The sequence below is a fragment of the Capsicum annuum genome, chromosome 4, assembly GCF_002878395.1.
Source record: "Capsicum annuum cultivar UCD-10X-F1 chromosome 4, UCD10Xv1.1, whole genome shotgun sequence".
NCBI lineage: Eukaryota > Viridiplantae > Streptophyta > Magnoliopsida > Solanales > Solanaceae > Capsicum > Capsicum annuum.
In genome coordinates, this window is record NC_061114.1 from 229,333,839 (window position 1) to 229,348,228 (window position 14,390).

Sequence of the window (14,390 nt, forward strand, 5' to 3'; positions counted from 1 at the left end):
TTCATGTCATTAAATAACCATAAGCAAATGTAAGCAAAATGACCTAATAATTTTTTTCAATTAAAAGCATATACTAATATAATATATGAACCTTGACGGAGAAAGGACAGTGAGTGACTAAGTAATTCAGCTGAGCAGCAATGAGCGGAGGAACTATATCGATCGCCATGCCGGAGAGTTTACACAAATTGGCTTTATTGCCGTCGGAGTTTAATCGCTGCTTCTTTTGATTCCGGCGACGATACCGATAGATAATAGGCCAATGTGAACGGTCAGATAACTCGTTGGGCTTTTTTTTTTTTTCTTTGGATGAAAAGTAGCCCCTTTTAACCAACTATTTAAATTAGAGAAAGAAAGAACTAATCGATAAAGTTATGGCCACATGATTAGACTATTTAAATTAGAGACAATCTCACTCCACTTTGAAGTCTATTTACCAAACAAATATAGTGGTAGTTTAGTTACAGTACTTACTCTCCCTCCCTTCCTTTTTTTTAACCTTTTATGAGTTTCTTTTAATAAAGTCAAATGATATAAAATTTAGTTAATACTTTTAATTGTATTGAAAAAATAATTAGGTACGATTTGATTTAAGTTTAAATATTCAATAAAAATATGGTTTAAGTTCAAATAATCAATAGATACATGACTTAATTGAGGTGTCAATATGAAAACAAGTCAAAAAAAATCAGAAATCTATCTATATATTTTGTCTAAATTTTACCATATATTTTAACATCCTATCTTATGTGGATTAGAAAAAAAAAAAATTACATATATTTTAAAGTCTTGATTTCAGATATTTTAGGAGTCATTGTTATTAAAAAGAAATTGATAATTTGAGGAAAATAGTGAAAAGATACTTTTAAGCAAAAATTTTTTATGAAGTTAGTATTTATAATACCCTTTACACTATAGTAGATATGGATTAGTTATTCTGCATGGTTTGACTAAGTGTGGGGTTTTGATTTTATTCACTATTTTTAGAGATAAGAATAGGTATAAATTTTATTTATATTTATATTTTAAAAAAAAGAAAGGTAAATTAAAATATATTGATGTTACTTGTAAACCCTATACATAAATATAATGTATAATTGATGAATAGTCACTACATAATCTATGTATAATCTATATATTTACTTTATACATCATTTATACACTTATGAGACACTAAATATAGGCATATAACTATTTAATTTACCTTGTCTAAAAGGACAAATATAAGTAAGAGTGTATCCATCCCTATTCCTACCCCTACAAGTACCTAATTATAATTAAAAACCTACAATTACTCAAGTAATGTAGACTGATTAATAAAAGTAAATACTTCCTTTGTCTCATATCATTTGAGATATTTATGAAAAAAATTATCTCAAAAATAATTGACATGCTTAAAAATTTAAGAGATACTTGAATATTTTTTTCCAACTTCACCCTTAGCAATTTATGAAAGAGTAATTAATTCTAATATTGGATAATTTACACTCTTTATTAATTTCTCATTAAGAGCTCTGTAAAAGGCAAAACGTTAAGTAGTATGCGAAGGAAGGAATAACACGTGAATGTTAGTTATAATTGATTATCAAAATAAAGCATGATTATTTTGAGCTTATAACTTATAAAGAGGTTATTTGTGTTATTCTTCCTATAATTTTTGAGTGCATTATGTAATGTGTCAGATATATAAACTCCATACACTATATTAATGATCTAATCTTATGTAATTTTAAATCAAATTTTCTTTATTTATATTTTTCCTTTATTTGTTATTACATGTACTAATTTTGGATCATCCCATGTTGTGTTCTCATTTGAAGTTTGATGTGAAGCCAATGATATTGTTATAGTTGTATCTTTTGTTGTTTCTATTTATTTGTGTGGTATGACAAACTTGAAAATTGCATTTTAAAGAGTGAAATTTCGATTTTTGTTTTTAAAGGAATTTTTTTTTAAATAACAAGCCATAAATATAATGTAACTATAAATAACATGCACAAATGAATTAATCCAAATGGATTAGAACAGTATTAAGATTACTTAATTTGGCGGGTTAATTATTTTAGAAAATTTCATCAAGTTAAAGCACCTTATAAATGCATATTTCGTCACTAGAGGTTATATCTGCATTTTGATAAACAAAAGCAACAAATTTCTATGGAGAGAATCGAAGAAACCGCTGACTGAGACTCGCTTCGGCTTTTCTTATGGAACGAAAAGCTAACAAGGAACCAAATTTCGCCGCTCGAAGGGTTGTGTGTGTTCATAATTGAAAGTACATTTATTACAGTCCATCCTTGTGAGGGCGACAATAATTGTTCTAGCTACGACTATGCAAGGGAGAGCAGAAAGTGTTCTACTGTCATCCAATTTGATCTATCAAAACTACAGAACAGAGAAGTGTCATTGGGTTCGTTGCTTGTTTCTGCTACTCTTCAATTTCTGACGCAAACTATCAAATTTTTGTCCAAGGATATCTCTCAGTGCTTTTTCTCTGAGTTCCAAGGTTCTCAAGCTTTACTACCACCGCCACGGTCGACACATATAATCGTCGTTGAAATTTCCCAAGCTCGCTATATCAATCTTACTAATAAAATTGATTCTGAAATTTCTCCTAATTTCACGGGGTATCCTCCCGATATTCCATTTTAGCGTTGGTTAGAAAATGAAGAAGGGGTTTTCATCGTACGCAACGTAGATGATTCATGTGGTAATTACAACGACATCGTCCTTAAGTATCTTGACATGTTAAGGGAATATACTGGCGAAGGCGAGATTTTTTCATCGAAACCACCTATTGCGGTGGATGTAGCCGAAGGATTTGTCGAATTCGAGCGATGTTATAAATTTTGGTGTCCAAGTCTAGTCAATAGACCCACATATGGAACGTGTCCAATTTGTTATGATGAGTCTAAAAATGAGAATGAAGTGATTACAACTTATTGTTGCATGCGTTTCATATAAGTTGTCTCCTGCCATGGCTATCAATGAAGAACACTTGCCCAATTTGTCGAGCTATCTATCCGTTGCATTATTCGCCCTTTTTGGATTGTCAATGTCATAAGCGCAAATATAATACCGAAAGGTGAATAGATGAGATGTGATACATCTTCAGCTTATCAAAGGCATAATTTTAAATAGGAAGGTGTGAAGGTTGAGTATAAGGATAGAAGGTTAGTAGGTAGTTGTGTGTTGTCGTAGTATTAGACATATTTGTGCAGTCTTTGGTCTGGTGTTAGTTTGTAGCATTAAGTATGCTGTAGTAGTAGCCTGTTCATGCTGTCTTTGGCTTGTGGTATCTAATATCATCTATTGTTTACTTTGTTTGGATGATCATACCCCGTGTCGATACTACGATTTCTTACATATATTTTTCGCATTGCTTTGTTATTATTCGTCCTTCCTCTACCATTGTTGTTTCTTTTTATTACTATTTTGATTTGCTCTACTTGAGTCTGGGATTTTCCAAAATTAATCTCTCTACAATTTTTCATTTTGCTTAAAGGCCCCGTAGTGATAAGGTGTGTGTACAATCTGTCATCCCCAAATCTCACTTTGTAGAATTTCACTAGGTATGTGTTGTTATCGTCGTCTTAATAGAGAGGCAGGGCTAGAGAATAGATAGCGAATACAACTCAATACATATTTCTTATGTTTTTTCTTCAAATCATGTATTTATCTTAAGTTATTCATCATATTTGTGTAAATTATTGATAATTTTAAATTAAAATTCTCAAGCCCATAAGCTTTAAATTTTGAGTTCGACTCTACTTATGAAGGTCAAACAGAAATATCTAAAGCTTATTTTCATCCAATCAAACTTAGGATATTTTTTAAAAAAGAAAATTGTATTCACACAAATATTAAATTTCATTCATTATGTCTCAATATCTGAAGTTTACATAATTTTTTTCAACCTTAGCTATAACTTACATAACACAAACATGGCTATGCCAAAAAAAAATAAAAAAACAGTTCAATATACTAAAACTTTTGTTATGCACAGAATTCGGGAAAAAGCTCGACCACAAAAGTCTATTATACACCATTTCTCCCAAAAATTATTTTCAAAATTTGAATCCGTGACAGTTACTCGAAGACACTCCTTATACGTCTATGACTTAAATATAGCTCCTCAAATCGACTATTTATGCACTTGCCCCTATTTTCCTAGTTGATGGGCCTTTGGATCCATCAATTAAAAAGCCCATAAACAACAGCACTCAGGGAAACCCTAATCTTCCAATCCTATAAATACATTAGTCCGCCCATTTTCACCTCCAATATCTCTCTGATTAACCAGAGCTTATCAATGGCGGAGATTTCGTATATTTGATTCTCAGGTTTTCGAAATTATTTATTTTTGTTTGATTTTCTTGTTCTTATTTTATTTTCATTTTTGCTTTTATGAACTTGTTAAGCCGCTTGATGATTTTTTTGGATAATATTCTCACGACGGTCGTCTGAGGTACATTTATGTGCCTAACTGATGTAATATCCAAATTCTCTGATGGTTTCTGTTATAGAAATATTATATTACTGTTCAAATTATTTTTTTTGCTACTTGTTTTTAATTTCAAATTTGTGATTTTACAGAGCAAGCATAATGATGATTAAAAAATTATTCCGATTATTCATATGAAAGGAATACCAACCTCCTACTCATTCTGAATGCTTGCCTCTTCCTTCACTATAAAATATTTATCTATGAATTTCGTCGCTAATTCATTGCTAATTTGCTCTTAGCTGATTAGGATTAGCGACGAGTTTTGTTGTTTAGCTGCAAAATTTATTCGTTGTTATATTTATCTTTTTACTAGTGCTTTTCACTATGTTTTAAAATATTTTTTATCTCATTTGTAGTTAATTTGCTTGTAGCTAACAGAAATCCGTTGCTAATTATAGCCAAATAAATACGATTAGTGGTGGATTTTGTGAGTTTAATTTGCGTATTTGAATATATTTCTTTTAGCACTATGAGGATAAATATCAATGAGATCGAAAGGTCATTGATGTCATAATAATTTAGCAATTAGTCCTTTTCATTCTGAGTGCGTCATAATTGTTCATAATAAATAATAAAATCTCTTTTTTATACATTCCCCACTTTGTGGGTCTGCTGTTGTTGTTGTTGTTGTTATACATTCTTACATTGATTTAGCTCTCTTTTTTAAAAATAATTTATAACTTGTTTGTGCGAATTTGAATGTATTTTTTAGCCCGATGAGGAGAAATATTTATGATGAGATCGAAAGATCATTGATTTCATAATAATATAATAATTAGTCCTTTTCCTAGTGCTTCTTAATTGTTCATACTTAAACTTATTAGAAAAATTGTTTGTATATTTTGATTTTATAAAGGGGGGTCTGGAGTTTGACTCTTTGGTAGCTTAATTAGCCATGCCTTGGGGATGAATGCAGTACCCTATAGCAATATTTTTTCCTCTGTTGAATTTTGGTGGGATTATTTGATAAACCTGCTGGAACATCTTCGAGGGGAACATTTTCATTATAGAACGTTCCATCCGTTTTAATTTGTTTGTGTTATTTTTCTTTTTTCTTAATTTGTTGTGGGGAATTTGTGAAACCGTGTGATGATTTTTGGATTAATATTCTCATGATGGTCATCTGAGGTACTTTTTTGTGTGCCTAACTGATGAAACATCCGAACTTTCTGATGGTTTTTTGTGTAGAAAAAAGTTTTTTTTTTTTTTTGTTAGATAAAATTTTGCTGTTTTTTTCCTTTAAATTTGTTTGTTTTATGGTGTGAAGGAAGGAGCATAATGATGATTAAATAATTCATCCGATCTTTGATGAAAGGAATACCAACCTCCTACTCATTCTGAATGCTCAACTTTTTTCCTCTCTTTGTGCTTGTTATGATTTTTATCCTCCCCTTGTCTAGTTTGTGGGTTATTTATTACGGGGCTTTGAATTAAAAAGGACTCCCTAGTGGAGAAAAATGAGCCAAAAGATCCTTCCAAGTTTTTCCTTAAGAAAAGGAGATAAGTGGGTTCCACAGATTTATTAAATAAAAAAACTAAGTCTTTTTGAACAACTGGGATAGTTGTTGGATAACTATGTTAGTTGTCTAAGCAACTTCGCGCAGTTGTTGAACAACTTGTGGCAGTTGTCGAAGCAAAGTTGTCGAACAACTTCGCAAAGTTGTCGAACAACTGGAACTAGTTATTGGGACGAAAAAACTTCAAAAAAATAACTCAAAAAAAAGTTGTTCCTCCCACCTAATTTAAAAAATTTGAAGGACTCGTTAAATTGGAAAACTTCTTTGTCCTTTTTAATCCAAAGTTTCGTCCTTCAAATTCTTTAAATTATCTTTAAATTAGGTGGGAGGGATAATTATTTTTTTAAAAAGTTTTTTCGTCTCAATAACTTGTTTCAGTTCTAACTTTGCAAAGTTGTTCAACAACTGAGCAAGTTGTTCAACAAGTGGCATAAGTTGTTGAACAACTAATGTAGTTGTCCAACAACTATCTCAGTTATTAAAAAAGATTTAGTTTTTTTTTTAACAAATTTGTGGGACTCACTTGTTTTCTTTTCTTAATTGGAAACTTGGGGGGTCTTTTAACTCATTTATTACATTGAGAGTGTTTACTTTGTGTGCATCCTGGTGTAGTAGCTCTTAAGGTAGCAGAGGATTTACCTCGTGTGCACTAGTTACCAAGACTCCTTAACCATCTGATTTTGCACCGGCCAACGATGATATAACTTAACTTGGACTAAAGCTAAAAGGAAGAAAATTTGACAACCTCATTGCTTGGGATTCCATCATCCCTTCTGGAAAAACAATGATTTTGATGAACTTGTGTTGTATCATGCCTATTCATAGGCAATTGAATTCCATCACCTCTCTAATCATAAGGCTCCTAACAACAGAATCATTGATGTCAGTGTTGAATGGGAACTCCACCATCCTGAGGAAGGTTTTTGAACTTTACACTGATTGCTCTTACCTGGGCAATACTGGGAGTGGTGGGATGTGGTAACTAATACTAATAACCTCCTTGCCTGTACTTGAGGGACTGAAACTAGTGGAAGAAAATGCTCTTATGCCAGTGGACATCGATGTAGACTCGAAAGAAGTTCCTATAATTATGCTAGTGAAGGAAACCTTCACTATAATACTATTATTGATGATTGTATGGTGGCTGGATGCACTAGCAAAAGAGGGAGCAAGGTTGGATCTTCTTGGCAAAACAAACTACTAATTAAGGCCTGTAATGTCTCTCTAAAGGGCATAAGCCCAAACTCAAATTTTGTAGATCCTGTTTATTCATGTAATACTCTATTATTTTAATGCATTTCCAGGCCACCAAAATAAAAAACAATAAATGAGAGAAGAAACTGTGAAAACAAAAAAGCAAAAAAGCATACAATTAACTGATTAAGGCTTCATTTGTTTGTAATTAATGGAAGTCTGAATTTGAATGGATCAAATCTCAGATCATTAAGTGCATTTATTTTTTATTAAGATTTTAACTCTTAATAGGTTTGAATAGGTGTTAATAATCCAGATCTAGAATCAAGTCTTAATAGATCTGAAGAGATATTCTGGTGTTGAATAATATTCTTCACTCTATTCATAATCAGCAGTCACCACCACTAGCCACCTCTGCTACCGTCACCATTGTCAACTACCACCGCCGCCACCAATCACCTCCACCATCACAATTACTATCGACAACCGCCGTCAACAGTACCACCATTATCAACCACTATCAGTCACCACACATTCTTCGGCTGCCACCACTATTTTCACTAGTAACGCCATTTCTACCACTACTTCAACCACTATCATCGCTACAATTTATCTCTACTAACAACTATCTCCACTATCACAACAAACATCTTCATGTTTCAGCTAACGCAATCAATATCTCAAACTACAAACATCAAGCAACGTCACATCACAACCATCATAACAATCACTACAATACCAGTCATCACAACCATCACCACCAACATCAATCATTGTCACCGCAAACACCATTAAAAACCATATCCACTATCACTAACAAACATAAATGATTTTTCTCAATCAAATAATAATTTTGTTGTATTAGATTACATATTTTTTTAATATATAACTAATTTTTTATTTGAATCGTATTTTTTATTTTATTATATATACAAATAATTTTTTTTACACATTACATGTTGAAAAACAAACAGTCTTAATCATCCAATTTTCAGATCTAGAGACAACATATTAATCATTCAGTTTTCAGATCTAGAGACAATATCTTAATTATTTAGATGTGTATTCAGATTCAGACATTTGAATCTTAAAAAAATCAAATGCAGCCTAACTCAATATGAAAGAGCATACAATTAACTATTTAGTTAACTCAATATGTAAAGAAGCGACTAGCAGTGTAATAATGTACCTCTAATAGAGGGTATCATAAAACACTACCTATTATACAGGTGAAAATTGAACACTAACACTGAGAATATGTACTATAGTGGAGAGAGTTACCTAAATTTGATTTGATTGGATTGGATGTTCAAGTATTAATCTATTTATGATAGGACATTACCCACCCTTACATGGTAATTTTCCTTCAACATTAATTTTTAAGTAGAGTCTAGAAAGGATAAGGATAAGATGTGCGTAGATTTTACTCCCAGCTAATATCTAAAGCCTTTGTTTCAATATAAATAGGTAAAGTAAATATACAAAACAAATGCAATAACATATAGTAAACGCTCAATTATTTATTCTATCATTGTACTCGACCTTCTTACCTTCATATCGGTAATGTAGTTGAATCATGTCATGTTTCGCCTCCCCTAGTTTTTCTCCGCCCTATCTATACCTCTCCTAACTTCTGCTGCAGCCAACATCTTGCACCTTCTCTTTACATGCTTGAGTCATCTCAATTTCACTTCGTCTCATCCGTCATTGGTGTCACTCCTACCTTGCTTATATAACTTCATTTCTAATCATTGAGTGTGCTCGCACATCCATTTGAGCACTCTCATATTTGCCGTCTCATCTTCAGAACATGGGTGTTTTGGACTCGTCAACATTCTGCCACACAACAATGTTGGTCTAACCACCACTTGGTAGAACTTACTACACTTTTAAGCCTTGGTGATACATTCTTATCGCGCATGGTACATTGAATGATAGCCTCCATTTCACTCAGTCCTCCAAAGTGATATGTGACATCATTGTCAATTTCTGTCTCCTTAAATTATGAACCCAAGATACTTGAAGCTTTCTCCCGTGGATACTTTATCTTCAAGTCATACAACTTGCAACCACTTGTGAAAAAGCTTGGTGATACAAGTTATATTTAATCTTTTGGTTTGCAAACTAACACATTAGGTTGGATTCAACTTTGTACAAACTTGTTCCTTAATATGTTCATTCAAAAAATTAGTCAACATTGTAAAGTTTTTACTCTTTAAAATTATCACAAGTTCAATGATTTAATCTTTAAAGTTTCCACTGTTTGATTCATGAAAAGTCAAATTAATATTGTAAGAGCAAGTCGACATTCTTGATACGAAATTAACTGTGAAGAAAATGTTGATTCAAAGCAGATATATCTAAGTCGAGTTCAACTATTGAAAGTGAAATCTCTCCTAGTTTAACATTACTTGGATTTATGATCAAATTAGATAAAAGATCACAAACTTGCCTCGATAAAGAACAATGATGAAATATACGCAGATCTTATTCCTAGCTTTGTAAGGTAAATAAACCATTTTAAATACACCAAGTTTAAAACAATCTCGAGTCGAAAGAGCTAAATCCAATGTGCTGTATTTCAGAATTTAGTATAACTAGGATTATTGCTCTTTAAAAACCTTGAATACATTTTGTAGGATATATCCCTATTATCAAACCTTGAAGAAACATAATTCAAATCAAAGTATGACTTTCAAGTAGCCTGTCTGTACTTTAAGAAAGTTAAGTTCTGACGATGACAATGTCAGTGAATACTTAACAGACAATGCACTATTGATCAATGAATTTATTAGACCACTGAAAATCACGATATATATCATCCCAAAATGAAGCAAAATTAGAGACAATGAATTAGACCATAAAGTTGAATTAACTTCTTAAACAAATAAAGTAGCTGACTTTCTTTACTTTTAAGACACTAATACAAATTATACAATAGAATGGAGAATGGCATGTATCCCTCTAAAGCTAAAGTTAACAAGGCTAAATAATTGTGGAATTATGTGTGTGTGGGTTGGGGGTGGTTCAAAAATACACTTTTAACGTTTTAAGAATCTTGAGAAATCTTTTTTTGTTTATTAAAAGATTGAATAAAAAAAACCTTTGTCAAGTAGGAATGATTATTACGTTGATTAACAATTGAGAAATATTGTCTCTGGGGTCCTCACTTTAGGGCTATCTTTTCGTGTTGTTAGACATTGGTTTAACGTGCCTGCTATGCTTCCTCTTTTAGAATAGTGATAGCCGAAGTGAACTATCTTGATCTAAATCTCTGAAACTCATAAAGACTAAGACAAATCTACTCTCAATTCAACATATGCTTGAGATCTCCCATAACCTGTTTAGCATGAGGAATGATCAGCGTAGCGTCAAGGTCAAGATTTTCTTGATTTATATTCAAGATCTCAAACTAACAAGGGGGTAAGCCGCTCCAAGCAAAAAACAACAGTGAATCTGGAATTTACCGATGCTCACCCTCATTAATGTCCTCAACCTCTATTGAAATAAAATAATTTCATGTTCTTTCATCGATTTGTTATTCCTTTTCATCCGCATATTTTTTTTTTTTTTTTCATTTTCGACCTCAATTAGTTCACTGCGAGGGCATTAGAGTTCTCCATTTATCTACTAAACATGAAAATTTAACCATTAGTTTTTATTCTTTTATTTCAAATATATCAAATCATTATTTATGATATTACAATTCCAAATTGTGCCCAATAAAAACACAGTCATGGCATGCAATTTTCTTATTATTACAACTTAAAGAAAATCAGATTTTATGTGGAAATTTCCATACACTATTTTTCAAAGTGTGAACATCGTAGATGCCTGCATTGCATGTAGTTGACAAAAACATTGTGTTATTAAATCAAGCCAATTATAAACTTCCACGTGTCCATTAATTTACTTCATTATGTTGACTCTAAAACAAAAGCATTTGACTTTATCGTTTCTTTCACTCTCCAAACATTCTCCTTTAGCATATTCTTCCCCCATTTTTTAAAAAAATAAATTTATTTAAAATTTTATAATATAAAAGGATGTCATTTAATATAAAATGAGAAATTTAAGCTTAATCAATTTTTCAACATAAAAGTGTAGTTTTTTCCCAAAATGGCATAATAAAAATATTTGATTAGTTCATATATAAAGTATTATTTTCAAAATATTTATGCATAAGTTAGAAAAAATGTCATAGCACTGAGTTGGAGTTGCGGGGGATGGAATGGTCAAGAAGCAGGGCGGAGCCAGCCTTCTGTTTGGAGGTTCGACCGAACCTTTTCGACAGAAAAATATAATATTTATATATGATTAAAATTATTTTTTATGTGGTTATAATAGGTGTTGAACCTCCCTCGACTAAGTTTTTTTTTTTTAATATGAAACCCCCTTAGTTGAAATCCTAAGTTTTCTTTGAATATGAAATCTCCTTCGTTAAAATTCTAGCTCCGCCTCTTTTTAACGAGCTCCGCCTCTGTCAAGAAGTGACGCTGACACATTTACATTGGCCACTATTTTCTTAAATTTCTTTTGAAAATTAGTAATACTGACAACAAATTTGTATTTTTAAGTATGTTTGACCATTTCAATTCTTTCATTTAATTTGAATTCAAAGGCTTAATTACAACAATCTTATCTTTGGGGTCCAAATCTGGTGGGGCCTACACAAAGTATGACTAATAAAACTCCATTTTTGTTTTGGTCAAAGTGACCATTATGACCTCCCACTTGTTTTGCTTACATTTGTCTTTTGCTTAGTGGTTTTGTTAAAGAGTTAAATATGATTAATTAACAATGAGGTGTTATTAGTGATAAATTAAGAGAGAAAAAAATCAAATTGGATTTTTGGAGCCTTCTTATCTAGTGGATTCAGCATACCTAATTCTTATTTTTGAAAAAAATAGTAATAATTTTGGGCTTAGTTAGCTCTCACTAGAAATTATGGAGAAGTAGCAAAATTATAGTTTTATGTAATTAGCACCTTCATTTTTCGTACCATTTAATTTCCACACATTTTGAACAGTAAGATAAGAATAACAAGTATCAACGAGTTCCAAACACACAACAACGATAAGTCGATAACATATGCCGTCTAATAGTAGAATTTGAGGAGAGTAGTATGTATGCGAACTTGTTCTGACTTTTGTAAGGCAGTGAGATTGTTTCCGATAAATCACTGACTCAAAAAAAAAAAATGTAATCAAAGCATAATTGCAAGAATATTATAGGACAACAAATTAACAAGATACAAGGCAAATGAAGCAGTAAATGCATACTCGTATTAAAGAATAAGAGACTACACGAATACTAAATAGCTCCCGACCTCGCTACAAAAAGTGCGACACTCGGCTACTTAATAGCCTTCTACCCTTATCCTAGATCGACATCCAACCTTCTTATTTAGGGTCATGTCTCCGGTACGATAAAATTGAGTTATATCATGTTCAATCACATTGTTGAGTTATTTTTCGCACACTTCTACCTCTCCTACTCCTATTATGGCCGACCTCTATCTCACATCTCCTTGCGGGCACATCAGCGCACCTTCTGCTCATATGTCTGAACATTTTCAATCTCGCTTTCTTCATCTTATCCGCCACAAAGGTCACTCCCACGTTGCTCCATAATTTCGTTCCATAATCCATATGAACACTTCATCTCCGCAACTTTTATTTTTTAAATATAAATGTTTTTGACTGATCAATATTGCGCTGTTGAATAAATTGAAAACATATAATTAGTATGCACGTTAAAGTAAATGTTACGCGTTAAATAGGTCAAAAGTCATATGCGTAGAACTTATTTAAATACCAATGTGATATTTTGTATAAACACAGCTATAAGCATGTTCTATTTTAATTTCTAGACGTTCCAAATTTTTGAAATGAAAAAAAATAAATTTAAAAGAATTCACATGTCATAAAAATATCAAAATATTTTATATTTGGGTTATCTCTTGATAGTATTGACTTGTAGTAGATACATTTCTCCACACTCTATAATATTTAATTCCCCCAAAATTATTGATCATTGACACCCCTGTACAAATTTTTTAAAAACACAAAAAAATAAAAGTAAATAATAAGAGTTTGACAAGTGGGCAGAGAAAGAAGAATGATAAAAACTTATGCATTTAATATTTTACATCAAATTATGCTATTTTATTATGGTTGGTTAAGTCAAAACTTAAGGTAATATGTATTAATTAATTAATTATAGTGTAACATAGAATGTAAATTAACATACATATTATGCATTTATTAAATTAATGTAATACCTAATGCCAATAAACTTTTACGAGATGAAGTAACCATGATGGTGAATGCTGATTAAAATATACTTGGTCAAATTCATACAAAACGTTTGTTTAATTGAATTAGAAAAATCATACACATTACATAGTCATAATGATTAATTAATATAGTATTTGATAATGAAGTATAATTGAGATAATTATTAATCTATTAGTATAGTTGATACACTATATTTTACAGGTGCAAAGCCTACTATGCTCCAGTTTGATAAGATTTTGAAGTTGAAATTTTGAGTTTTTGAAGTTGTAATCTTTATTGTTCAAAGTTGTGTTTGGACCAAAAAAAAAAAATCAAAATTTATGATTGAAGGTAAAATTTCTCTCAAAAATACATTTGACCCAATTTTAAAATTTCATAGTTAAATAAATATTTAAAAATATGTTGATAAAATTTATTTTAAAATCTCTAGTCAAACGTCAACTATGAATTTAAAAAAGATATATCGGTAAAAAAAAAAAATATCCTCCCATACTCCAATTGTGACATAGATAGAATGAAAGAAAAACAAGAATGACAGGCAATTCTTCTGCTCTTTTAACTTTTTTATTATTTCGATTTTCTCCAATTTTAATAGCATTCATGTTAGAGTTTAATTAAATCATTACATGTTATAAAATCCATTACTACAAAAATTTTCTTCTACTTAACATTGAAATCAGAAATTTCTAACTAAAAATGAAATAATCCAATCATCCTGTCACTAACCATGTTAATTTTTAGGACCATTAAAATTAATGATAATTTACCTAGTATACCTTTCAAGAGGAAGACTTTTATCCCCAACTTTGAACTTTTCTCCACTTACTTTTTTCTGAAGTGTGAAACCCAAATTCTAAACCACAAGTAGTGGCG

General features: G+C 31.2%; 1 long non-coding RNA gene and 4 other non-coding genes across 6 annotated transcripts; all 5 read left to right on the top strand.

The window, feature by feature from the left end:
- The first annotated feature begins 4,176 nt into the window (after positions 1–4,176).
- LOC107866875 lies at positions 4,177–7,448 on the top strand. Of its 2 annotated transcripts, none has more exons than XR_001673050.2 (2): positions 4,177–4,343; positions 6,897–7,448. It is a non-coding gene; the product is annotated as an uncharacterized LOC107866875 (long non-coding RNA). The 2 variants fall into 2 exon arrangements; XR_007054779.1 differs by having other exon boundaries at positions 6,912–7,448.
- On the top strand, positions 4,419–4,516 carry LOC124898345. Its single transcript, XR_007055317.1, has one exon. It is a non-coding gene; the product is annotated as a small nucleolar RNA Z161/Z228 (small nucleolar RNA).
- On the top strand, positions 4,599–4,671 carry LOC124898332. Its single transcript, XR_007055305.1, has one exon. It is a non-coding gene; the product is annotated as a small nucleolar RNA Z105 (small nucleolar RNA).
- LOC124898344 lies at positions 5,587–5,685 on the top strand. The gene has a single exon (XR_007055316.1). It is a non-coding gene; the product is annotated as a small nucleolar RNA Z161/Z228 (small nucleolar RNA).
- On the top strand, positions 5,778–5,848 carry LOC124898333. The gene has a single exon (XR_007055306.1). It is a non-coding gene; the product is annotated as a small nucleolar RNA Z105 (small nucleolar RNA).
- Positions 7,449–14,390: the final 6,942 nt, after the last annotated feature.